At 45.1% G+C, this 24202-nt stretch overlaps 1 long non-coding RNA gene across 2 annotated transcripts in view; it reads left to right on the forward strand.

Moving 5' to 3' along the window:
- Positions 1-24202, forward strand: part of LOC145537829 (uncharacterized) — a 443496-nt gene that overhangs the window by 93696 nt on the left and 325598 nt on the right. The window contains exon 3 of one of the 2 annotated variants that reach the window (XR_014076444.1): positions 9229-9369. The exons of the other annotated variant lie outside the window; for it this stretch is intronic. This is a non-coding gene — a long non-coding RNA (uncharacterized LOC145537829). The remainder of the gene's footprint in view (positions 1-9228; positions 9370-24202) is intronic. 2 annotated transcript variants of the gene reach the window in all.

A 24202-nucleotide genomic window follows, 5' to 3' on the forward strand; every position in this document is an offset into this window, starting at 1 on the left:
TCACCGACTTGATGGACATGAGTTTGAGCAAACTCCAGGAGTAGTGAAGGACAGGAGAGCCTGGGCAGTCCATGGGGTTGACAAGAGTGGGACACGACTGCGCGACTGAACAACAGCAGCAAGATAAAGCTTAGAAAGTCTTAGGAGAGTTGTTCGTTGGCCAGCCAGTGGCTTGCTTTACACTCAGAACTGACGTTAGAGCTGATTGTAAACGCTTGCAACACACGCGTCTCCCCAAATGCTGAAAGGACAAATTAAGTTACCTTCTAATGTAGCAGCTAGAGCTAGCTGATCAGAGTGATACGTGTAGACAAATGCAGAAGAGAGTGTATTGTATCTGTCTGACTGTGCTTGTCCGCCATCTGCAGATACAGAGGCACTGCTGACTCATTGAAAAGACTGGGAAAGGGGTCAGGAACATCCTTATCTTGACATTAAAAAGGTGATGGATTGAGAGAGGAAACAGCAGAAAGTCACCTGCGCTGACTGTGGGTAGGGGCCAGGCTCAGAGGCGCAGAGGCACGTTGAAGCAACAGGGGCAGGCAAGGATGGGAGCGTGGGCAGTGACTTACGGCTCCTCTCATCCGGGAACCAGCTCGTTTAAATTCATCAGGAGGACTTCCCTGGTGGCTCGGCAGTCAAGAATCCACCTTCCAGAGCAGGAGACACGGGCTGCGTCCCTGGACCGGCAAGATCCCCACTTGCCTCAAGGCAACTCAGCCACAGCCGCTGAGCCTGTGCTCTGGAGCCCGGGACCTTCCGCTACGAAGCCCTCGCACCCTAGAGTCGGTTCTCTGAAACAAGAGAGGCCACCGCAGTGAGAAGACTGAGATTGCAGCCAAGAGTAGCCCCCCACCCCCACCCCCCAGCTCTCTGCTGCAGCAGTAAAGACCCAGCACAGCCAGAATGGTATAAATATAGAATCAATTCATCAGGCGTAGAGTGGGGCGAGTCCCGGTCACCCAGGATTCCCAACCACCTGCTTTGTGTTCCTTTTCTCCAACACGTTTGCACGTAGGACTTCTCCTGAGCCTATCCTGAAGATGTAAATACAAGATCGACCTATACCTACTCTAAATAAATCGATGAAACTTTTGAAAGTTCTTTCCATGCTGGATCTCGTGAAGATCTTTTCCATTCCTGATTCATCTCAAATTTTGAGAGCATCTGACATCGACTTTATGTGAAACGAAGGAAGTCTTAGCCAAAAAATGAATATGTGTCTGTGTATATGCATATATTCACACATACATATGAATGTGTATATATATACACACATATATATGTATTATGGTGTGTGCCTGCATACTTAGTCACTTTGGTCGTGTCTGACTGTCCGATTCCATGGACTGTAGCCCCCCAGGCTCCTCTGTCCGTGGGATTCTCCAGGCAAGAATACTGGAGTGGATTGTCATTCCCTCCTCCAGAGGATTTTCCTGACCCAGGGATCAAACCAGCATCTCCTGCATCTCGGGCGTTGCAGGCAGATTCTTTGCCACTGAGCCACGTGTGAAGTCCCATGTATTATAGTGGCAGCTTTTAAAAAAAAAAAAATTTATCTGTGCCAGGTCTTAGTTGCAGCATGTAGTTATATAACAAGTATCATCTTTGCACAAAGCTTGTAGCAGACGTTACTAAATACTACCCCCAATTTTTGAGGAATTTTAGTGCGCATTTCCTAAATCTCTGCATCCAGAAAGCAGTCCAGATGTTGTCATTGTTGCCCTTGGCTTTTCTCTGCACGCATAGATTTTTTCTTCGTTAACGAGCAGTTGGGAAAACTGATGTACGTGGCGGCTGGTGTAGCACTCACAGTGAAGACGGTGTCACAGGCTTTCCTGGTGGCTCAGTGATTAAAAAAGAAAAATCCCCCTGCCAGTGCAGGAGACACCAGTTCGATCCCTGATTTGGGAAGATCCCACACGCTGCGGAGCAACTAAGCATGTGGTCTAGAGCCTGGGAGCCGCAGTTCCTGAGCCCCCGAGGTGCAAATACTGAAGCCTGCTGACCAAAGTGTTTGTGCTTCACAGCAAGGGAAGCCTCTTAAGGAGAAGCCCGTATACCACAACGAAGAATAGCACCGGCCCTTGGCAACCAGAGAAACATCTGCGTCCAGCAACAGACACAGGGCAGCCCAAAATAAATAAAATTAAAAAAAAAAAAACAAAACAGCAACACAGTTTCACACTGTTTTTATAGGAAAACCCATGCCTGACACCCGGCCCTACACGTGAATGAAATCCCCATGGTTCTTCTCAATAAACATGAGCTTTGTTGGTGTCCTGTGGGTGTTGTGTTCACATTTGCTGAGCAGTGAGCAGTTTTCTGCTCACGTACCTGCAAGCCCTGCTGTTGGTAAAAGGTACAGAGCCTCAAGTGTTTCTATCTCTGGTTGGGGGCCCAAGGGTTCTGCTAAATTAATCTCTTTGAGGCTGGCCTGGGGAGATCAGGGGAGGCGTTTGAAATCCGTACACTCTGAGCTCTGAGTTAAAGCCTTTCCAGACAGCATCTTTGTGCCAATCTAGAGGGAAGAGAGCTTTTATTTCTCTTTGGAGTGAGGCACATGTGGAGAACACAGGAACAGAGGCGGCAGGAGGCTTGTTATGAGGCGCAGAAGGCAGAGGTCAAGGGTTTCTGCCTAACAAGCTGCTGACGCACTTCCGACAGGGCTCCCCAGTGCCAGCCTCGGCCCACAGCTGCTCGCCTCTCAGGAGCGCCTCTTCCGTTTGAAAAACGTTTGTGTGTTTGAGGGACGTGACCTTCCCCAGGTAGCTTCTAATTCAAGCCAACCCAGTGCATGCGATCGCTATGCATTCTTTTTTTTTTTTTTAAACCTGTGGGTTTTTTGTTGTTGTTGTTGTTGTTGTTTTCCTACATTCTTTTTCTTTCTTTTTTTTTTTTTTAATAAATTTATTTATTTTAGTTGGGGGCAAATTACTTTACAATATTGTAATAGTTTTTGCCATACATTGACATGAATCAGCCATGGGTTTACATGTGTTCCCCTTCCTGGACCCCCCACCTACCTCCCTCCCCATCCCATCCCTCTGGGTCATCCCATTGCCCCGGCCCTGAGCATTTGTCTCATGCATCGAACATGGAATGGTGTTCTGTTTCACATATGATAATATACATGTTTCAATGCTATTCTCCCAGAATGTCCCACCCTCACCTTCTCCCTCAGAGTCCATAAGACTGTTCTATGCATCTGTGTCTCTTATTCTGTCTCGCATATAGGGTTATCGTTACCATCTTTCAAATTCCATATATATGCATTAGTATACTGTATTGGTGTTTTTCTTTCTGGCTTACTTCACTCTGTATAATGGGCTCCAGTTTCATCCATCTCAATAGAACCGATTCAAATGTATTTTTTTAATGGCTGAGTAATATTCCATTGTGTATATGTACCACAGCTTCCTTATCCATTCGTCTGCTGATGGACATCTAGGTTGCTTCCATGTCCTGGCTATTGTAAACAGTGCTGCGATGAACATTGGGGTACATGCGTCTCTTTCAATTCTGGTTTCCTCGGTGTGTATGCCCAGCGGTGGGATTGCTGGGTCATATGGCAGTTCTATTCCCAGTTTTTTAAGGAATCTCCACACTGTTCTCCATAGTGGCTGTACTAGTTTGCATTCCCACCAACAGTGTAAGAGGGTTCCCTTTTCTCCACACCCTCTCCGGCATTTATTGCTTGTAGACTTTTGGATAGCAGCCATTCTGACTGGTGTGAAATGATACCTCATTGTGGTTTTGATTTGCATTTCTCTAATAATGAGTGATGTTAAGCATCTTTTCATGTGTTTGTTCGTTATGCATTCTTTAGTGGAGTCTGTGAAGCGGGGCGCTGGGGAAAGAGATGATAAGGATCAGAGCTGGCCTTACTCACATTTAGAGGGCAGGGCAGCTTTTGTGGGAGAGAGAGAGAAAAAACAAAATGTCCTGGTCTGATTTTTTTTTTTTTTTCTTTTTTGTTGAATATGTTTTGTTTCGGCACATACTATGGGGAAGGTGAAAGTGAAGTCACTGGGTCGTTTCTGAGTCTTTGCCATCCCATGGACTGTAGCCTACCAGGATCCTCCGTCCATGGGATGTTTCCAGACAAGAGTCTTAGAGTGGGGTTGCCATTTCCTTCTCCAGGGGATCTTCTCGACCCAGGGATCGAGCCCAGGTCTCCCACGTTGTAGGCAGACGCTTTACCATCTGAGCCACCAGGGAAGTACTATGGGGGGGTGGGGGATAAAATATTAATTTACTGTGATGCAGTCACTTCCTCCTATTAGCAGAAGAGCAACCCGAGGAAATGAGAAAGGACTGTGCTCATTGAATGCCCATCCCGCCCATTGTGGGCGTTGGCACACTACAGCCTCTGGGATGAGTCTGGCCCCCTGCCTTTGTTGTCGATAAAGTTTTATTGGAAGACACTCATGGCTGCTCCTGGGCAAGCGGTCTGTGGCGACTTTTGTAAGACAAAAGACTTAGGAAAAGGTGTTTGTAAGACAGCAGTGTGGAGCTGTGAAAAAAGATTCTTTGGCCTACAGAGCCTACAATATTGACTCTCTAACTCTTTACAGAAAAGTTTGCTGACCTCCTGAAAGACCCTTATGCTACTCAGGGTCCCCGTTTGACTGTCTCACCTGTGAATTTCTCCTTGATGGATTCTAGTCCAGCATCTCTTTCCCAAAATACCTTTTACCAGCTGCATGTGGAAAAGAGTTCTGTGACTCAAGAACTGAGCTTTAAATTTTATTTTGTGTTAAGTAATGAATTAAAAATCTTTTTTTTTTAAATTAGTTCATTTTCTATTTTTTAACTTTACAATAATGTATTTGTTTTGCTATACACTGACATGAATCCACCATGGGAGTACATGTTTTCCCCCTCGGCCTTGCTGGGTCTTCATTGCTGCATGCTTAGTCTTCCTCTAGTTTTGCCGTGAGTAGGGGGCTACTCTCCAGCTGTCGTGTGCTGGCTGCTCATGATGGTGGCTTCTCTTGTTGTGACTCACGGGCTTCAGTCGTTGCCAATCACTGGCTTTGTCGCCCCTAGGCACACGGGATCTTCCCGGACCAGGGATGGAACCTCCGTCCCCTGCATTGGAAGGTGAATTCTTAACCACTGGACCACCAGGGAAGCCCAATTTTAATTAATATAAGTGCCTATATGGGACTTGCTGCAGCTCAGACTCTGGTAAACCATCTGCCTGCAATACCAGAGACCCAGGTTTGAGCCCTGGGTCAGGAAGACAATGGCTAGGAGAATGGGGGGGGGGGTTGTTGAATTTTCTACTTGATAAAACAACAGGTGATTGAAATATATTTGAATTCACCAGAAGGAATCAACGAGATCTGGAAAACTGTTAGTATTCACCCCTGGACCAGAAAGTCATGCAGTTCGAATCATCTTCCTCTTAGCTTTGGCTGCAGAAATAGAGCAGGGTAGATGAGGTGTGTAAAAATTTAAGATAAGAAGACACTCTGGGAATGCTAAGTTGCCTGGTCACATAAGCTGTGGCCCTATAAAATGGCAGAAACCAAGGCCCTAGAATAGTTTAGCTAGCTATCTGTGTGGGGCCTCTCCGGTGGAAGGCTGAGGGGCCGATTGTGGTCAGACAGGACCAGTGAATGAATCACAGAGTGTGTCTGTGAAGCCAGGGGGTGATGGGATCAGGCAGATTGTTGATATCCATCAAGTGAGGCTGGGCGATACCAAGAAGAAAATCCATAGTGAAAACCAGGGGATGTGTCTGCAGTATTTCATCATGATACTCGCTCTAAGGTGAAAGTGATCCAAGGCGTTGAGAAGACACATTTGTGATTTTAAGTACAGGAGATAATGCTTTAGGGAGAGTATAATGCGTGTCCAAGGTCATGTTGACAGTTCATGAAAAAACAAGGACTAGAAATCCCTTTTTTTTCCCCCAGGTTCCAGTGAGTATTCTATATACCACATTACTTCTTGTTTTTCTTTTAAAAATAATTGAATAATTGTTAAGGAAAGCTGTGACAAGCCTAGACAGCATATTAAAAAGCAGAGACATCCCTTTGCTGACAAAGGTCCGTCTAGTCAAAGCTAGGGTTTTGCCAGTAGTCATGTACATGTGGAGAGCTGGATCATAAAGAAGGCTGAGCGCCGAAGAATTGATGCTTTTGAACTGTGGTGTTGGAGAAGACTCTTGAAAGTCCCTTGGACTGCAAGGAGATCCAACCAGTCCATCCTAAAGGAAGTCAGTCCTGAATATTCACTGGAAGGACTGATGCTGAAGCTGAAACTCCAATACTTTGGCCATCTGATGCGAAGAACTGACTCATTGGGAGAGATCTTGATGCTGGGAAAGATTGAAGGTGGGAGAAGAGGACGACAGAGGATGAGATGGTTGGATGGCATCACCGACTCGATGGACAGAGCAAACTCCGGGAGATGGTGATGGACAGGGAAGCCTGGTGTGCTGCAGTCCATGGGGTTGCCAAGAATTGGACCCAACTTAGCGACTGACAGCAACAGCTAAACTTTAAAGCAACCAAAGGAATAGCCATCTAGTGTTTGTTTAATTTTCCCCATTGATTTTAAACATTCAAGTGTGTGTAAAGTATACGTGAAAAAAAAAGCATTATTTTGAATATAATTCAAAGCCCACTCATTGTGGGCTTCCTCATGAATGTCACTATGACAAATGGTGTGGTTCGTCCAGTTCTACATCATGTAACGATCCCTTTAAATGTCTGACCTTGCTCCTTAATGAATTGAGATCCGTTGAAAATATAAATCTCATGTGCTTGGCATTTGCCCTCTTCACGTTATTGTTTAAAGCAATAAAAGCTTTACCGATGCACAGGCTTTTCCACCTCTCATTCCGCACCATTTATTCATCTTATCTGGCTACTATCCGTCTTCATGGCATGACTTTATTGCACTTTCTGAAAGTGTTTTTGGCTCCTAGCATTCATTCCCACCTGTGTTCATGTGAAAATATGATCTGTTAATGAGTTTCATCAGTCAGCAATTTCCTATTGTACACCCATACTAGTTTTTTTCATTTCCGCGTTAGGTCCTTTAAGTCACCGGTCCCCAAGCTTCCTGGCACCAGGGACCAGTTTCGTGTTGGGTATAAACTAAATCATGCTACCCAGAAAGGCTCAAAACCCGTAACCCCCTTGCTTGTGTGAAAGAGAGGTACAGATTTGAACCTTACATCCATACATGACTCCTGGAAAAACCATAGCTTTGACTAGATGGACCTTTGCTGGCAGAGTAATGTCTCTGCTTTTTAATACGCTGTCTAGATTTGTCATAGCTTTCCTTCCAAGGAGCAAGCGTCTCTTAATGTCATGGCTGCAGTCACCCTCTGCAGTGATTTTGGAGCCCAGGAAAATAAAGTCTGTCGCCGTTTCCACTTTCCCCTGTTCTATGTGCCGTGGAGTTACAGGACCGGGTGCCATGCTCTTGGGGTCTCTGATGTTGAATTTCAAGTCATCATCTCCACTCTCCTGAACAGGGAAGAATAGAACTCTTTATTGATTGTACATTGGCCAGTCACAGTGCTGGACACTTATACATTATCTCTTAAATATATTTATTTTAGAGACGCTCAGTACACACATAGGGAATAGAACAGACTGCCAGTTTGTCCTATGGTTTTTATGACTGTTGAAATATCTTTGGTTTTAGATAATGAATTTATAGTTACGTATGGAGTCAAAATACATTACTTTTTTACAGTGTAGCATTGAAAGAATAGCATAAAAAATTGCAAATGAAAGTTCTAAACAATAGCGTAACATTAAGGGGAAACATTTATAATTGTGTAAGGAAGAGAAAGTATTGGGTAAACAAGGAGTAAATCACTTCATCTGTGCAAATGATACTCCTTGACAAACATTTTAAGTGTAGGAGAAGCAAACAAATGTTGATTTAGAACCTCATCGTACGAGCGTATACAGACGTTCGCCAAGCTACGATTTCCACTGAGTCAGCCTCAGTTACTGTCCCCCTGGATGACATATTTATATGTCCTGGCTCACTGCGGGGTGATTTATGTGGCTACGTCATCCTTACCCTCTCTTGCCAGTGTCCTGCCTCATATTAAAATATAAACACTCCCTCGCACCTGCCCCCTGGTTTTGAAGCATCATTAACTTCATCTGAGGGCACATTTGGTTATGAGCTAGTAAAATCCTTACACATGATATTTAAACAAGATGGCAGTGACATATGATGTTCAGTTCACTCCCTTTTATCTCACTGTCGAGTTGGAAAAGCTGAACTCTTAATAAGAGTCGGGAGCTTGGCCAGAACAAAGCTCGGTCTCCTATAAAAGGATGTGTCTCTTCCCTACATCCTTCCCCCTTAAGTGGGAACCTTAAGTTGGTTCTTTAACTTTGTGAATCTGTTTCTGAATTTGTTTGTACATAAGTTCATTTGTACCATCTCTTTTTAGACTCTGCATGTAAGGGTTGCCATACTATAGTTAGGAAGTTTGGGATAGACAGCTGTATTTAACATGGAAAACCAACAAGGACCTGCTGTACAGCACAGGGAACTCTGCTCAATACTCTGTAATGACCTTTGGTTCCCAGGGGGAAGGATGGGGGAAGGGATAGTTAGGGAGTTTGGGATGGAGATGGACACACTGCTATATTTAACATGGAGAACCAACAAGGACCTGCTGTCCAGCACAGGGAACTCTGCTCAATGTCATGTGGCAGCCTGGATGGGAGGGGAGTTTGAGGGAGAATGGGTACGTGCATATGGATGGCTGAGTCCCTTTGTTGTTCGCCTGAAATTATCACAACACTGTTAATCAGTTATACCTCAATACAGAATAAAAAGTTTAAAATGGGGGAAAATAGAGGAGTATTCTGGGAGGCAAGAAAGAAAGAAAGAAAAAAGAAGGTGTGTCTCTGCTATAACCACTTGCATCTCAGCAGCTAACGTCTCTTTCAAACCTGCTTCTTCTCCACTCCTCCCCTTAAGCTCTGTGAGTCTTACAGTGGCCACCTGGCTGGTCAGTGTCTCCCCAGAACTCTACTTTCTCTTTTTCCAGTTTGAATTGCTTACTTTACCCCTAGCCCATCTCAAAACCTCAGAACCATCTCCACTCTCCCCTCCCATTTGTTAGGGTCTCATATGCTCCGCTTCTAGTTGGTTCACCATATCCCAGCTCAGACGTAGAACCTCTCTCCAGAAGAGCCGCACTGGCTTTCTGACAGTTGTCTCTGCTTCCAGTCCCCAACCTCCTGAAATGCTTCCTGAAGAGGCCAGAAGATTTACCTTCGTAGTTCTGCTTAGTTGCTTCAGTCGTGTCTGACTCTTGGTGACGCCATGGACCGTAGCCTGTCCGGATCCTCTCTCCGTGGGATTCTCCAGGTAAGAATACTAGAGTGGCTTGCCATTTCCTTCTGCAGGGATCTTCCCGACCCAGGGATCAAACCCGTGTTTCCTGCCTTGACAGGTGGATTCTTTACTGCAGAGCTATCAGGGAAGCCCTGTGTGTGTGTGTGTGTGTGTGTGTGTGTGTGTGTGTGTGTGTGTAGACTGCATCTTAAAAGAGTATTATCAATTTAACTGAATATTTTAAGGCTTAATGAAAGGGAGATAAAAACAAACTTACGGAACGACAAAAAATTACTCTACAGTCATGCTAACTCAAACTGCCATTAACGTGGTCCTTCCATGATAAATTTTTTTATTAGAGTTAAGAAGGGTTGATTATTCGTCATTAGATACAGACATTTCACAGGAATGCACTGCATTAATGTAAATGAAACCACCAAGGAGATTTTTTTATTTCAAGTTCACTGCATCCAGCCATAACAAATCCATGGAAAATTCTTACTTAGAATAGCTCTCTTCAGTCTGACACTCCATTTATGGGTAGAGGATTTTAGACGAGATTCAAATGTGGACAGAAATGTGAAATCATGTATATATGTTTACTGTGTTTTATACAGTGTACGATATCAAACAGAAATAGCAATATTTTATGTGTCTTTGCTGTGGCTCAGAATTAAACCCGTTACCTCTGGGGCAATTTGTACACTATTTCAACATGTCAAGAGTTTCTCAGGCGTAGATTTTTACCCAGTCAGAAACCATTGCTCACACCTTTCCCCTCACCCACGTCTTACTTTTGCGACTCTCTCCCAGCTGCATTTTCTCCTCCAGCTGCTTTTTCTTTGTTTCTTCACGGACACGTCTTCTTTCTCCACCCTGAAGATTCATCCCCAGACAGTTCTCAGTCCCCTCAATGTGCTCGAAAACCCCAGCTTCGTGTTCTGGGCTCTGCACTGTGTAGTGTCAAATCCGATGTCCAGTCCCTCACAGCTCCCCCTTTCAGTCATGTCTGACTCTTTGCGACCCCCTGGACTGTTGCCCTCCAGGCTCCTCTGTCCACAGGATTCTCCAGGCAAGAATAATGGAGTGGGTTGCCATGCCCTCCTACAGGGGATCTTTCCCGCTCAGGGATTGAACCCAGGTCTCCCCCATTGCAGGCGGATTCTTTACTATCTGAGCTACCAGGGAAGTGCAGAGAGGATGTAATAATAATGGAAATAAAGAAATAAATGTAATATGCTTGATTCATCCTGAAACCATCCCCCTGACACTTGCCCCCGGTCTATGGAAACATTATCTTTCATGAAACCCGTTGCAGATGCCAGAAAGGTTGGGGACCACTGCTGTAGAAGGTGGGCTTCCCAGGTGGCGCTAGTGATAAAGAACCTGCCTGCCAATGCAGGACACGTAAGAGATGCAGCTTCGAACTGTGGGTCGGGAAGATCCCCTGGAGGAGGAGGGCATGGCAACCCACCCCAGTATTCTTGCCTGGAGAATCCCCATGGACAGAGGAGCCTGGAGGGCTACAGTCCATAGGGTTGCAGAAGAGTCGGACACGACCAAAGGGACTTAGCCCGCACACACACTTGTCGAAGGCAGAATAAAAAGCCTACCCCTCAAAGATGTCTCCATTGTAATTCCTGGAGTCTCTGAACTTGTGGCTTTCTGTGGCAACGTTGCAAAGGCAGAATAAAAAGCCTACCCCTCAAAGATGTCTCCATTGTAATTCCTGGAGTCTCTGAACTTGTGGCTTTCTGTGGCAACGTTGCAGATGGAATTAAGGCTCCCCATCTACTGACACAAAATAGATTATTCAGACAGATCCAGTGTCATCCCAGGGGTCCTAACAGGTGGAGGAGGCAGGCAGGGATGTAGTGTGAGAAGCACTGGACCAGCCCTGCCTGGCTTTGAAGGTGGTGGAAGGAGCTGAGAGTCAAGGACAGCAGGCTCCTTGAGGATTGTTCCCTGAGCTTCCGAAAGGAACTGGATTCTTGCAGATATCTTCATGTTGGCCTAGTGAAACCCATCTTGGACTTTAAGCCTTTAGAACTGTAAGATAATAAATTTGACTTGTGTGAAGCCACTGAGTTTGTGATGACTTCCTGCCACAGCCCTGGAGATGAGTGCGTAGGTGAGCTTTCTGAACACAAGTATACTTGAAAACATTGCAGACTTCAAGCTGAATTCTCCGGGTCCCCGAATCAAAGGCACCCCAGGCCTTCTATGCCTAATTAGGAAATACAGTTCTCCTTTTTCTGTTCTCTGAATCCAGTCGTTTATTCCAGATCTGAATCTGGCTCAGTTCCCTCCCAGCACTGCTTTACCTCAAGCCTTTGTCATTTCTCATGTGCACGAGGCTATTTTTGTAGTAACTGGTGTCACTGAATATACTTTCTTCTTCTGAAGTCGCTCAGTCGTGTCCGACTCTTTGTGACCTCATGGACTATACAGTCTGTAGAATTCTCCAGGCCAGAGTACTGGAGTGGGTAGCCTTTCCCTTCTGCAAGGGATCTTCCCACCCCAGGGATCAAACCCAGGTCGCCCGCATTGTGGGCGGATTCTTTACCAGCTGAGCCACCAGGGAAGCCCAAGAATACTGGAGTGGGTAGCCTTTCCCTTCTCCAGGGGATCTTCCCAACCCAGGGATCAAACCCAGGTCTCCCACATTGCAGGCAGATTCTTTACCAGCTGAGCCACCAAGGAAGCCCAAGAATACTGGAGTGGGTAGCCTATCCCTTCTCCAGGGGATCTTCCTGACCCAGGAATCGAACCTGGGTCTCCTGCATTGCAGGCAGATTCTTTACCAGCTGAGCTATCAGAGAAGCCCAAAATATACTTTGGACCTCCCTTTGGACCTCCTTAAACCCATGTTCTACTTGTGAGTAGTCGTTGGTGGCTTAGTTGCTCAGTCGTGTCTGACTCTGTGATCTTGTGGACTGTAGCCCGCTAGGCTCCTCAGTTCATGGGATTCTCCAGGCAAGAATACTGGAGTGGGTTGCCATTTCCTTCTCCAGAGGATCTTCCCCACTCGGACTGAACCTTCATCTTCTGTATTGGAGGTATATTCTTTACCACTGAGTCAACCTTTATTTTTTTATTATTTTTTTTAGAACTTAGAATACATTTTATTATTCATTTCACTGTTATTTTGCATTAAAATAAATGAAAGTTAGTAATATTCTAAAAGTCTTTTAGACTGACTGCATCAAAAATCTTTGTTTTTCTATTTGATCGTGGAAAATGTGAGGCAGTTCAGTTTTTTAGTGTTTTTTAGTGCTGCGATTATTTCCAGATTACTGCTTTTTGTCACAATAAACCACTGTGTTTAAACTACTGGCATACTTTTATCCCAGAATTGGGAATTATGGATTTTAAAATAGTATCCATGCATTTAGGGGTTCCTAGATGGCTCAGTGGTAAAGAATCTGCCTGCCAACGTAGGAAGCATGGGTTCAATCCCTGGGTTGGGAAAATCTCCTGGAGGAGGAAATGGCAACTGCAGTATTCTTGCCTAGGAAATCCCAAGGACAGAGGAGTCTGGCGGGCTACAGTTCATGGGGTTACAAAAGAGTCAGATATGAGTTTGTGACTGAGTATGCATGCACTCATCCATATATTTATATACAAAAAACTCCATAAAGTTGTTTGCCAGAACTATGACTGTTTTTATGACCCAAATTCATAAATCTTGGAAGAACTAAATGCTTGAAATAAAATAAATACAAGTCAAGTATTGACCCATTAAAATATTTTTTAAATAAAATATTTATCCCTGCAAAGAGTAAGTGAACCATAATTTACTATTGGTTATATACTGTTTTTATCCTTATAGCTGTCACAATAGGTAGGTGGAATCAATATATATTATACACATAAAATATATATACATGTAGCCATAACTCACAGAAGTGTATGTTCATACAGATTTTATAGATACTAAATTTTACATTTATACACATAAAATCTAATTTGGAAACAATATGCTCAAGCCAAAACAGCTTTGCTTACTTTAGTTTTCAATATTCCTGTAACTTGTATGGATTTTATTTCAAACCTACTGGAAGGACTGATGCTGAAGCTGAAACTCCAATACATTGGCCACCCAATGTGAAGAACTGACTCATTTGAAAAGACCCTGATGCTGGGAAAGATGGAAGGTGGAAGGAGGATGAGATGGTTGGATGGCATCACCGACTCAGTGGGCATGAGTTTGAGTAAGTTCTAGGAGTTGGTGATGGGCAGGGAAGCCTGGCGTGCTGCAGTCCATGGGGTTGCAAAGAGTCGGACACAGCTGACCAGCTCAACTAGATTGACTGAAAGCATTTAATTTGCAGATGAATATTTATTTAACAGAGCCAAATTCATACTAATGCAACATAACCATCTTTCTCTTAGAACGGGCTCTAAACCTTTCGACTTAAGACTGAGAAGAAATTAACAAATAAAAGGGCAGGAGGGGAGAGGAGAGAAAGCTTTTTTTAAAAAAAATAATAAATTACTTTTAATTGGAGGCTAATTACTTTATAATATTGTACTTTTCAACTTCTAGATGTACAGGAAGGGATCATGAAAAACACTTCAGACATGGCCTGTTTATTAGCGTGAATAACTTCTTTCTTCTTCTCCGGGATCAAAAAACATCCACTTTGCAAAGTTAACAGCTTCACAGTCTTGCAACCAGGGGGAGAAACGCCCCTCCCTCTCCAGTTTTATGAACCGTTTGTTAGCAGCGGTTCTTAGGACCCTCACCCCATTCACACGTTTAACATTTTCTAATTCAAAGATGATGGTAGTTGGGTTTTTTTTTTTTTTTAATTTATTTGTTTCTAATTGGAGGATCATCGCGTTACAATATTGCATTGGTTTCTGCTACACATCGACACGAATCAGCCACAGGTATACGTATGTCTCCTCCGTCTTGAACCTTCCTCCAACCTCCCAGCCCATCCCACCCCATAGGTTGTCAGAGAGTTCCCTGTGTCATTCATAAAATTTCCACTGCCTTTCTTACCCTGGTGGCTCAGGTGATAAAGAATCCTCTTGCAATGTGGGAGACCCGGATTCAGTTGCTGGGTCGGGAAGATCCCCTGGAGAAGAGAATGGCTACCTAATCCAGTATGCTTGCCTGGACAATCCCATGGACAGAGGAGCCTGGTGGGCTACAGTCCGTGGGGTCGCAAAGAGTTGGACGCGACCGAGGGACTAAGCACACGTCTCTGTTACATACGGTAACCTATGTGTTTCAATGCTACTGTCTCCCTTTGCTCCACCCTCTCCTTCCCGCTCTGTGTCCACAACGGCCTGTTCTGGAAGAAATCCTTCTCTTGGCTTTCAAGCAGCCGATCAGCGCACCCGTAGACCTCACTTTGATCGTTACTGTAGAGAAAAGGAGTCCTAGACTTGATAGTTCGGCCGTGTGTCTCTCGTACGCACACACCCTTAGTGTCTTTTCAGGTGGAGATTCTCGTAAATCAGCTTTTGAGCAAATGGAAAGGACAGCTACTGAAAGCATCCTAGTAATTTCCAGAGCAAATAAAGCGCACGAACACCCGACCGGCCTTGTAGTCGGATGGTTCCTGTGTCTTTAGTCCATACAAGCTTGTCAGCTGGACGCGCGTCTCTTTCCTTTTTCCTTCAGGAGCGTCAGTTCCCTTCATGCGCAAGGATCTCTTGCTGTCTGCCAGGGGCTGTGTCCCCACGGCATGGATCGTTGATGTGGAAAGTGTTGGAAAAGCAAGCCTCTACTGGGGTGACTTCACTTAGATCGGGGGTCCCCAGCCTCCAGGATCCTCAGCTAGATTGGGGGTCCCCAGCCTTCAGGATCTAACGTCTGATGACCTGAGCTGGACCTCATGTCATAATAAGAGAAAGAGAAGTCGCTCAGTCGTGTCCGACTCTTTGCGACCCCATGGACTGTAGCCTTCCAGGCTCCTCTGTCCATGGGATTTCCCAGGCAAGATTACTGGCGTGGGTTGCCATTTCCTCCCCAGGGGATCTTCCCGATCCAGTGCACGATAAATGTAATGTGCTTGAATCATTCCAAACCCATCCGCAAACCCCAGTCCTTGGAAAAACTGTCTTCCACGAAACCGGTATCTGGTGCCCAAAACGTTGGAAACCGCTGACCTTGATGACCTCCTGGTCGATGCCTTAGAACAGGAGTGACCACCCTTGGTTATCTCAGGATGAAAACTGACTGCCACTCCCAGCTCTCACGAGTGAGGGAGTTTCCTGTGAGAACGGATTTTCCTTTTGCTCTGGTCCTGAGTGCAGCCATGAGCAGCCCTGAACGTGTGCCTGATTCATTGGTCCTCCCTCCTCCCACACGAGCGTCAATATCCTTGTTGTTATTCAGTCGCTAAGTCATGTTCGCCTCTCTGTGACCCCATGGACTGCAGCATGCCAGGCTCCTCTGTCCTGAACTATCTCCCAGAGTTTGCTCAAATTCAAGCTCATTGAGTCGGTGATGCCATCCAACCATCTCATCCTTTGCCGTCCCCTTCTCCTCCGGCCCTGTCTTTCCCAGCATCAGGGTCTTTTCCAATGAGTCAGCTCTTCCCATCAGGTGGCCAGAGTATTGGAGCTTCAGCTTCATCATCAGTCCTTCCAATGAATAGTCAGCATTGATTCCCTTTAGGATTGACTGGTTTGATGTCCTTGCTGTTGAAGGGACTCTCAAGAGTCTTCTCTAGCACCACGGTATGAATCCATCAGTTCTTTGGCAGTCAGTTTTCTGTTTTTTTTGCAACAGCATCAATATAAAAGCATCAATGAAAAGGCAAAAAAGGTATCAATATAAGTGGCATCTTTTTTAGTGTCTAGGTTGATTTGTGATTGAGTTTGCATGTCCTGTGAATCCCCTACTATCATGAAAAATAATCCTTTGGACCTAATAAGCACCAAATTCTGGAAAGCTGAGATTTTCTTTTTGTGACTTTGCTGGTATGTCAAAGACACAAATTAATATAATTAGAAAGTGAAAGTCACTCAGTCGTGTCCGACTTGCTGTGACCCCGTGGACTGTACACTCCATGGGATTCTCCAGGCCAGAATACTGGAGTGGGCAGCCTTTCCCTTCTCCAGGGGATCTTCCCAACCCAGGGATCCAACCCAGGTCTCCCGCATTGCAGGTGGATTCTTTACCAGCTGAGCCACCAAGGAAGCCCAAGACATCCTCATGTTACTCAGGCCAGGTGGATTCATGTCTCAGGTCATTGGAAGTCAGATTAGACAAATGTTAACTGTTATCATAGTCAGCAAACATTTAAAAATAAGTCTGCCCTTTCTGTGGCCTTGGTTTTCTTTGAGAATGTCATCATGGTTTAATTCACGTACGAGTAACTAATGAGATAGAACCTGCAGTTTTTTTTGTATTTTTTTTTTTTTCTCCAAACTCCAGAAGATTTGCCAGGAGTTAATCTTCTCAAGAGGAAACCAAGAGTTTAATGGTTCCCTACAGGTAATTCAGTGTGGGGTAGAAGTGAAAAGGTGAGTTGAAATGAAGCACAAAATAAGAAACCGTGGATTCCCGAAAAGCAAGCCTCATGTGAGACCCTCAGGGCACCCCACGTCCCCAGGCTTGCTAGAGTTCTCTGCTTAATTTATTTCTGGGGTCTAGTTTTGTAGTAGCAAGCCCACCAGACTCTGCATGAATTCTGCCTCTGAAATATAATTACCAAGATGTGAAAAATGATGGAATTCACTGAAATGATCAAATAGCATCTGTCTAGAGAACTTTTTGGCAAGGTTCCCAGCTTTTCATTATTTAAGAGAAAGAATGATGTGTTAGCTGCTGTGGAAAAGAGAAAACTCTGAGAAAATGTTAATCATGACTGAAGTGTAACGCCATCATGTACGTCTGAGAATATCCCATGACTAATTTTTTTGGCCTTTACAGCTATTTCTCTTCCCTCTGAGATACAACTTTACGGTGGGGAACAATACTTTTTTTTTTTTTTTTTTTACCTACCAAGTTTTTATTAGCCAGTAAGTTTCCTTTACAGTTGATTCTGTGTCATGTAAGGATACAGTTCAGTGAGGGAGTAAGGGGTAGTTAGGTAAGTAAACATAGCAAATATTTGTATGTGAGGTATGTAAGTTAGTCATCGGAACACCAACACTTTTGAAAAAGCCCTTGCAAAAGGACGGAAGGAATTTTACACCTTGTAGCAGCTTTGAGAAGTAAAATTGAGCCAAACATGTTAATGGTGTTGAAGGGTGTACACATTTGCTACACAGACAGGACATAGTTGGTCCATTTCCAGGTAGTATGCCTTGTGTATTTGGACATCTCCCTTGTTGCTGGACACAGTCTACTGGTCTCTAAATCATTCTGTGCCCCTCGAGTGGGTGGGTCAGTTAATCCTCTGTGTTAAGTTCAGTCCCCTTCTAGCCATAGGACCATTGTGGTACGTAGCATCAGGCCCCCAATCTGCTAGTCTCACCCTGGTTTGGCACAAATGATGTAATAACCAGATTCTATTTTTCCCCTGTCTTATGACATGCCCCCTGTCCTGCCCTTTCTGGTTCTGGTGACCAGATGCATGCTCTGTGACCTCACTGTCCTTCCTGGAACCCTGGTGGCTCAGATGGTAGAGAATTTCCCTGCAGAGCAGGAGACCCGGGTCGGGAAGATCCCCTGGAGAATGAAATGGCAACCCACTCCAGTATCCTTGGCTGTAGAATCCCATGGACAGAGGAGCCTGGCGGGCTACAGTCCATGGGGTCACCAAGAGTCGGATACGACTGAGTTAGCGTGGGACCTCACGTGGGTGCAGTTGTACACTGCCCGTCTTCCTGTGACTGGATTATGCTCTTAGCTTAACTGTCCCTTGGGAGACTATCTGTGCTGAGCGTGAGTGTGAGAAGGTCTGTAGCCTGTGAAGCTCTCCCCACCTCCTGTTAGACACTCACAGCCAGACGTGATTGCCGGAGACGGAGGACTGCATTGCAGCAGACACAGATGCTATTTTACATGCCGCCGTGATCTTGTGGGGAGACAGTGGGTGACCAGCATCCCCTGCTGTTTTATTAAGTTAGCCTGAGAGGCCTGGCTCCCGAGACCTACCCGCCAGGCAGCCGGGGTGGGCTGTCACGAGGTCAGATGGCACGCCCCGAGACGCATTGTTCAGCCGCGGCCGGGTTTGGCACCTGGCTGTCGGTTGCAGGCAGATGGTCTACATCCCCTGTCAAGGCTGGGCGGGCTCCCTTCTGCTGGGCCCGAGTGCAGGTTTGTTGGAGAATCCTCCAGCAATGTATTTGGAGAAGGAAACGGCAACCCACTCCAGTGTTCTTGCCTGAAGAATCCCAGGGACGGGGGAGCCTGGTGGGCTACAGTCCACGGGGTCGCACAGAGTCGGACACAACTGAAGCGACTTAGCCGCAACAGCAGCAGCCAGCACTTTCTTACTAAAGGGATTGGAGAGCTGACAGAGGGCAGTGACTACATCCAGAGAGCGTCCTTTCTGGCTTGCTCCAGACACGCGTGTTTGCTGACCCTTGATCACAGATGATCACAGAGATGGCCATTCGGCAATGATGGCTTCTGTTTTCTAGAAGCAGGGATTCCCCCTGACACAGACACACACTTTCCTCCTGAGACCACAAGAAGGCATATCTCAGTGATGCTTCTGAAGTGGTGGCAAGGATGCCTGGAACCATCCGGGGCCGTCTCCACTGATAACCGTGACCGGAGCCAACAGAAGCCAGGTGGAAATGAAGATGTGAAGGTGAGGGTGTTAGTCGCTCAGTCAAGTCTGACTCTTCGCGACACCGTGGACTGCCACCCGCCAGGCTCCTCCGTCCATGGGATTCTCCAGGCAAGAATACTGGAGCGGGTTGCCATTTGCTTCTCCAGGGGATCTTTCTGCGTCTCCTGAATTAGCAGGCGGATTCTTTATCGATGAGCGACCTGGGAAGCCTAATTGAAACCAAGTTGTTGGAATGGGAGAGGAAAGAATTAGTTGCTCAGTCTTGTCTGACTCTGCGACTCCATGGACTGTAGCCCACCAGGCTCCTCTGTCCATGGGATTCTCCAGGCAAGGATACTGGAGTGGGAAGCCATTCACTTCTCCAGGGGATCTTCCTGACCCAGGGATCGAACTCAGGTCTCCTGCATTGTAGGCAGATTCTTTACCATCTGAGCCACCAGGGACACTCATACAAATTAAGATACCTCTGTATAAATGTTTCCAACAATGGACAGTGTAGCAGCTTTCCTGAAGATTACTGTGTGAGGGTAAAAGCTAAGTAGCTGTAACAGAGAGACAGGATATGTCACTGGATCAAAAAGGACATAGACATTTCTCTCCCACCCAGAGTGTGCAGGCAGATCCAGCTCCAGATGATCATTTGTGGTCCCAGTAGAGCAAGAGACCCTTCCCATTGTCACATAGGTCCCTGTGCCAACTCTAGGCATCATACATTTTAGCCAGCAACAAGCAAAAGGGATGGAAGCCTGCAGAAGCACTCATGAGGACCCAGACGTTTTATGTGACAGTTCTGCTCACATCCCACTTCAGAGGACTAACTACAGACTGCCTCTATGCCTGGAGAGCAGGAATAAAGTATGCTGTGCCCAGCAGCAGAGAACAACACCAGAACACAGGGGGAAGGTTAGGGACACATCCAGAGGTCAGCCAAAGTCCAGTCTTTTAGGCACCTAAAACAGGTGCCTACATACTTCCCCGCTGGTGCAAACAGCAACGAGTCTGCCTGCAATGGAAGAGAAGCAGGGACCCCCGACCTGGGTTGGGAAGGTCCTAGGAGGAAATGGCAACCCACTCCAGTATTCTTGCCTTGGAAATCCCATGGACAGAGGAGCCTGGCGGGGTACAGTCCATGGGGGTCACAAAGAGTCTGATTCAACTGAGCAGGCATGCACACATATGCACACTGCTTACTCTGTATCCACAGAAACCAGTTTACTGGACTCCATTCTCAGGGGAGTCCCAAGAAAAGAACCCCAAGTCCCATGCAGTGAGAGAGCCTCCAGCTCAAAGTATGGTCTTGAGAGAGGTGTAGTTTCCGTCTTCTTCAGGTAACTCGCCATCACCCACTTTTTTGATTTAAAGAGTAAAACCCGGGACTTCCGTGGTTGGTCCCGTGGCTGAAAACTCTGAGCTCCCAAAACAGGAGACCCCAGTTCCATCCCTAGTTGGGAAACGGAATCCCACATGCTATACAACCAAGAGTTCACCTGCTGCAGAGATCGAACATCCTGTGTGCCACCCCTAAGACCTGGCATAGGCAAATAAACAAAAATAAATATTAAAAAAAAAAGTTGCATGCCCTCTTGCATATGAAATATCAACACGCTAACAGTGTGGGTGTGAATATCTTTCATCAGAAAACGAGACGATGAGAGGCAAGTATAATGAACAGATGACAACCATGAAATCTTACCGGACAGCAGTGCTTCTGCTTCTGGCTTTGTTGCTTGGGGTCTCCGGGGGGCATATCCTTGTTTGTTAACTCTTTTTGGCTTCCTGTAAGTTGGACGTTGGGCAGCACACCCCACCGAGCTTATACTGGAGACCTTTAGAAACTGCCTCTTTTTTCATATATGTACGGGAGCGTTTGAAGATATTCCTTTCCAGGCCAGGCTTGTAGTTTCCCTGAGAATATAAATTCCTGGGATACACTGTAGGTTTCCGGTTTAGTTACTGCCCAGGAAGTTCATGTGACTGTTCTCATTCCCAGAGTTCTTTTCTGGAAAAAGGTCTCCGTAGTGAACAGACCTGTGGACATAGGGTGGGTAAGGGGAAGGGAGGGTGAACTGAGACAATAGCATTGACCTATGTAGATGACAATGTGTAAACCAGACAGTGAGTGGGGAGCCTCTGTGTAACTCAGGGAGCTCAGCTTGGTACTCTGTGATGACCGCAAGGGCCGGGATGAGCTTAAGAGACATGCTCAAGATGGACGGGGTCTGTGTATACATGTGGCTGATGCAGGCTGTGTACAGCAGAAACCAGCACAGCAATATGAAGCAATTATATTCCAATTTAAAATAAACGTTAAAAACCTTTATTTAGGAAAAAAAAGGTCTCGAGTCTGCCTTACATATTTAACTTCTTAGTTGAACCCAAGTCTTTCTCTCTTGTTTTAACTCTCTCTATCATGAGATCATCTGATATATTAGATGACATTGTGAATCAGATCATTGTTGTCTTAGGGCTTGCTTTTATTTTTTTTTGCCTGAAGTGACTAAATATGGCATTTGAGAAAGCTTTTGCTCAACATTTGAAACTTCTGAGGTGGAAGGAAGCAGTTTTCTTTTTCTTAATAATCCGAATTTCTGACCTCCCCCTGTTTGCTTATATCTCTGCCTACACTATTCATTAGCCAATTATTGCCTCAGTTAATTTCCTTTTTTGGTAATGCCTTAGTAAAAGCAATAAGGGATAGCAAACAAAAGAACTTTCTGGCTTTTTCCACTCATGTCGTGCAAAAATCACATACTGCACCTTTTAATTTATCATTTGTTACACATTTACCAAATATTTTAAAGGCTCATTCAAGGTCATCAGCTTTCTCTTCTAAAATATGAGTTTCCTTGTTACCAAAACAATAACCCGATGCCATTTCGTGGTAATTATTTTTGTTCTTTAGTGCTGTACTTGATGTACCAGTTTCCATGTGGGATAGTTTTATTAACTTGTCTTAGCGTGACATGCTCAGTAGACACTATGGAATTTAAGCATTTTAAAGAAAGTTCCCAGGCAGTTCAGTTGGTGAAGAATCTGCCTGCCACTGCAGGAGACAGTGGAGACTAGGGTTCGATCCCTGGGTCGGGAAAATCCCCTGGAGTAGTAGGCAATGGCAGCCCGCTCCGGAATTCTTGCCTGGAGAATCCCATGGACAAAGGAGCCTGGCGGGTTTGCCGTCCATGGGGTTGCAAAGAGTCAGGCACAACTGAGCAACTGAGCTGACAAAAATTATGATACTGGAATAGTTGCTGAGGAAAGTTGGGAAACTCTTGCCAGTCCCATCAAAGGCTATTTACCTTTAGCGAGTAACTGAATCCATTTATGTTTGAACCATCCTGCCGAGGCTGCTTTCTGTTGAAACGAGCCAGTACTTCTGGCCAAAGAATCAGAGGCCACAAGTAAATCAGAAATGGAATGCAGGGTCTAAGAGTTAGTTCCAGATGGTCAGCGTCAGTGCTACCCAAATTGCAGAAGTCCTGCAGAGTTGCCCAGACAGTCACTGTCTTGATCTGATGAGTAGTTTCATTGCTTTGTCAAGCATGGGGACCACGTTTTTGGCGTTGGAACATATCTATACAGTTTCTTTTTACACATACCCCGTTCCCATTGAATTGTACTGAGATTCTGGGATTACTTGGGGAAACATGGATAATTTCTCTATACATGACTGTGGGAAGACCCACCCTATGTGGATGTCAGTTCTCTGAAATCTTTCCTGTTGCGAGGCAGTGGAAGATTTTTCACTTCTGGCTGTTGACGGAGAAAGTAATATTGGGCAAATAGTTTGCAATGTGAACTTAAACTAATTCTCAAGATGAGTCACAAAAGGAATTTATCATCATTACATTACTTTGCAGTAACTGGCATTATCCAAAAAACACCAGGCAAATATTTTCTAAATGAAAAATGCATCTCTTTACAGTTTTTCCAAAGGCAGTAATTTATTTATACTTTAAGAAAGGGTACTGCTTTCTTTCTTTTTTACTTGTAATATTGAGCTCATATATTTTTTTCTTTTTCATGTTGAAAGTTCTTAAGAATTGACCATAATATATTTTTAAAATTTTATTTATTTATTATAGTTGGAGGCTAATTACTTTACAATATTGTGGTGTCTTTTGCCATACATTGACGTGAATCAGCCATGGGTATACACGTATCCGCCTGTCCCAAACCCCCCTCCCACCTCCTTCCCCATCCCATCCCTCTGGGTTGTCCCAGAGCACCAGCACTGAGCACCCTGTCTCATGCATCGAACCTGGACTGGTGATCTATTTCGCATATGATAATATACATGTGTCAATGCTCTTCTATCAAACCATCCCACCCTTGCCTCCTCCCACAGAGTCCAAAAGTCTGTTCTTTACATCTGTGTCTCTTTTGCTGTCTCGCATACAGGGTCATCCTTACCATCTTTCTAAATTCCATATATAGGTATTAATATACCGTATTGGTGTTTTTCTTTCTGACTTACTTCACTCTGTATAATAGGCTCCAGTTTCATCCACCTCATTAGAACTGATTCAACTGCATTCTTTTTAATAGCTGAGTAATATTCCATTGTGTTTATGTACCACAGCTTTCTAATCCATTTGTCTGCCGACAGACATCTAGGTTGCTTCCATGTCCTAGCTGTTGTATGCTGCGATGAACATTGGGGTACATGTGTCTCTTTCAATTCTGGTTTCCTTGGTGTATATACCCAGCAGTGGGATTGCTGGGTCGTATGGCAGTTCTATTTTCAGTTTTTTTAAGGAATCTCCACACTGTTCTCCATAGTGGCTGTACTAGTTTGGATTCCCACCAACAGTGTAAGACGGTCCCCTTTTCTCCACACCCTCTCCAGCGTTTATTGCTTGTAGATTTTCTGATAGCAGCCATTCTGACCAGGCTGAGATGGTACCTCATTGTGGATTTGATTTGCATTTCTCTGATAATGACTGATGTTGAGCACCTTTTCATGTGTTTGTTAGCCATCTGTATGTCTTCTTTGGAGAAATGTCTGTTTAGTTCTTTGGCCCATTTTCTGATTGGATCGTTTATTTTTCTGGAATTGAGCTGCAGGAGTTGCTTGTATATTTTTGAGATTAATTCTTTGTCCGTTGCTTCATTTGCTATTATTTTCTCCCATTCTGAAGGCTGTCTTTTCACCTTGC

The sequence above is a fragment of the Giraffa tippelskirchi genome, chromosome Y (genome assembly GCF_054371585.1).
Source record: "Giraffa tippelskirchi isolate mGirTip1 chromosome Y, T2T-mGirTip1v1.2.pri, whole genome shotgun sequence".
Lineage (NCBI taxonomy): Eukaryota > Metazoa > Chordata > Mammalia > Artiodactyla > Giraffidae > Giraffa > Giraffa tippelskirchi.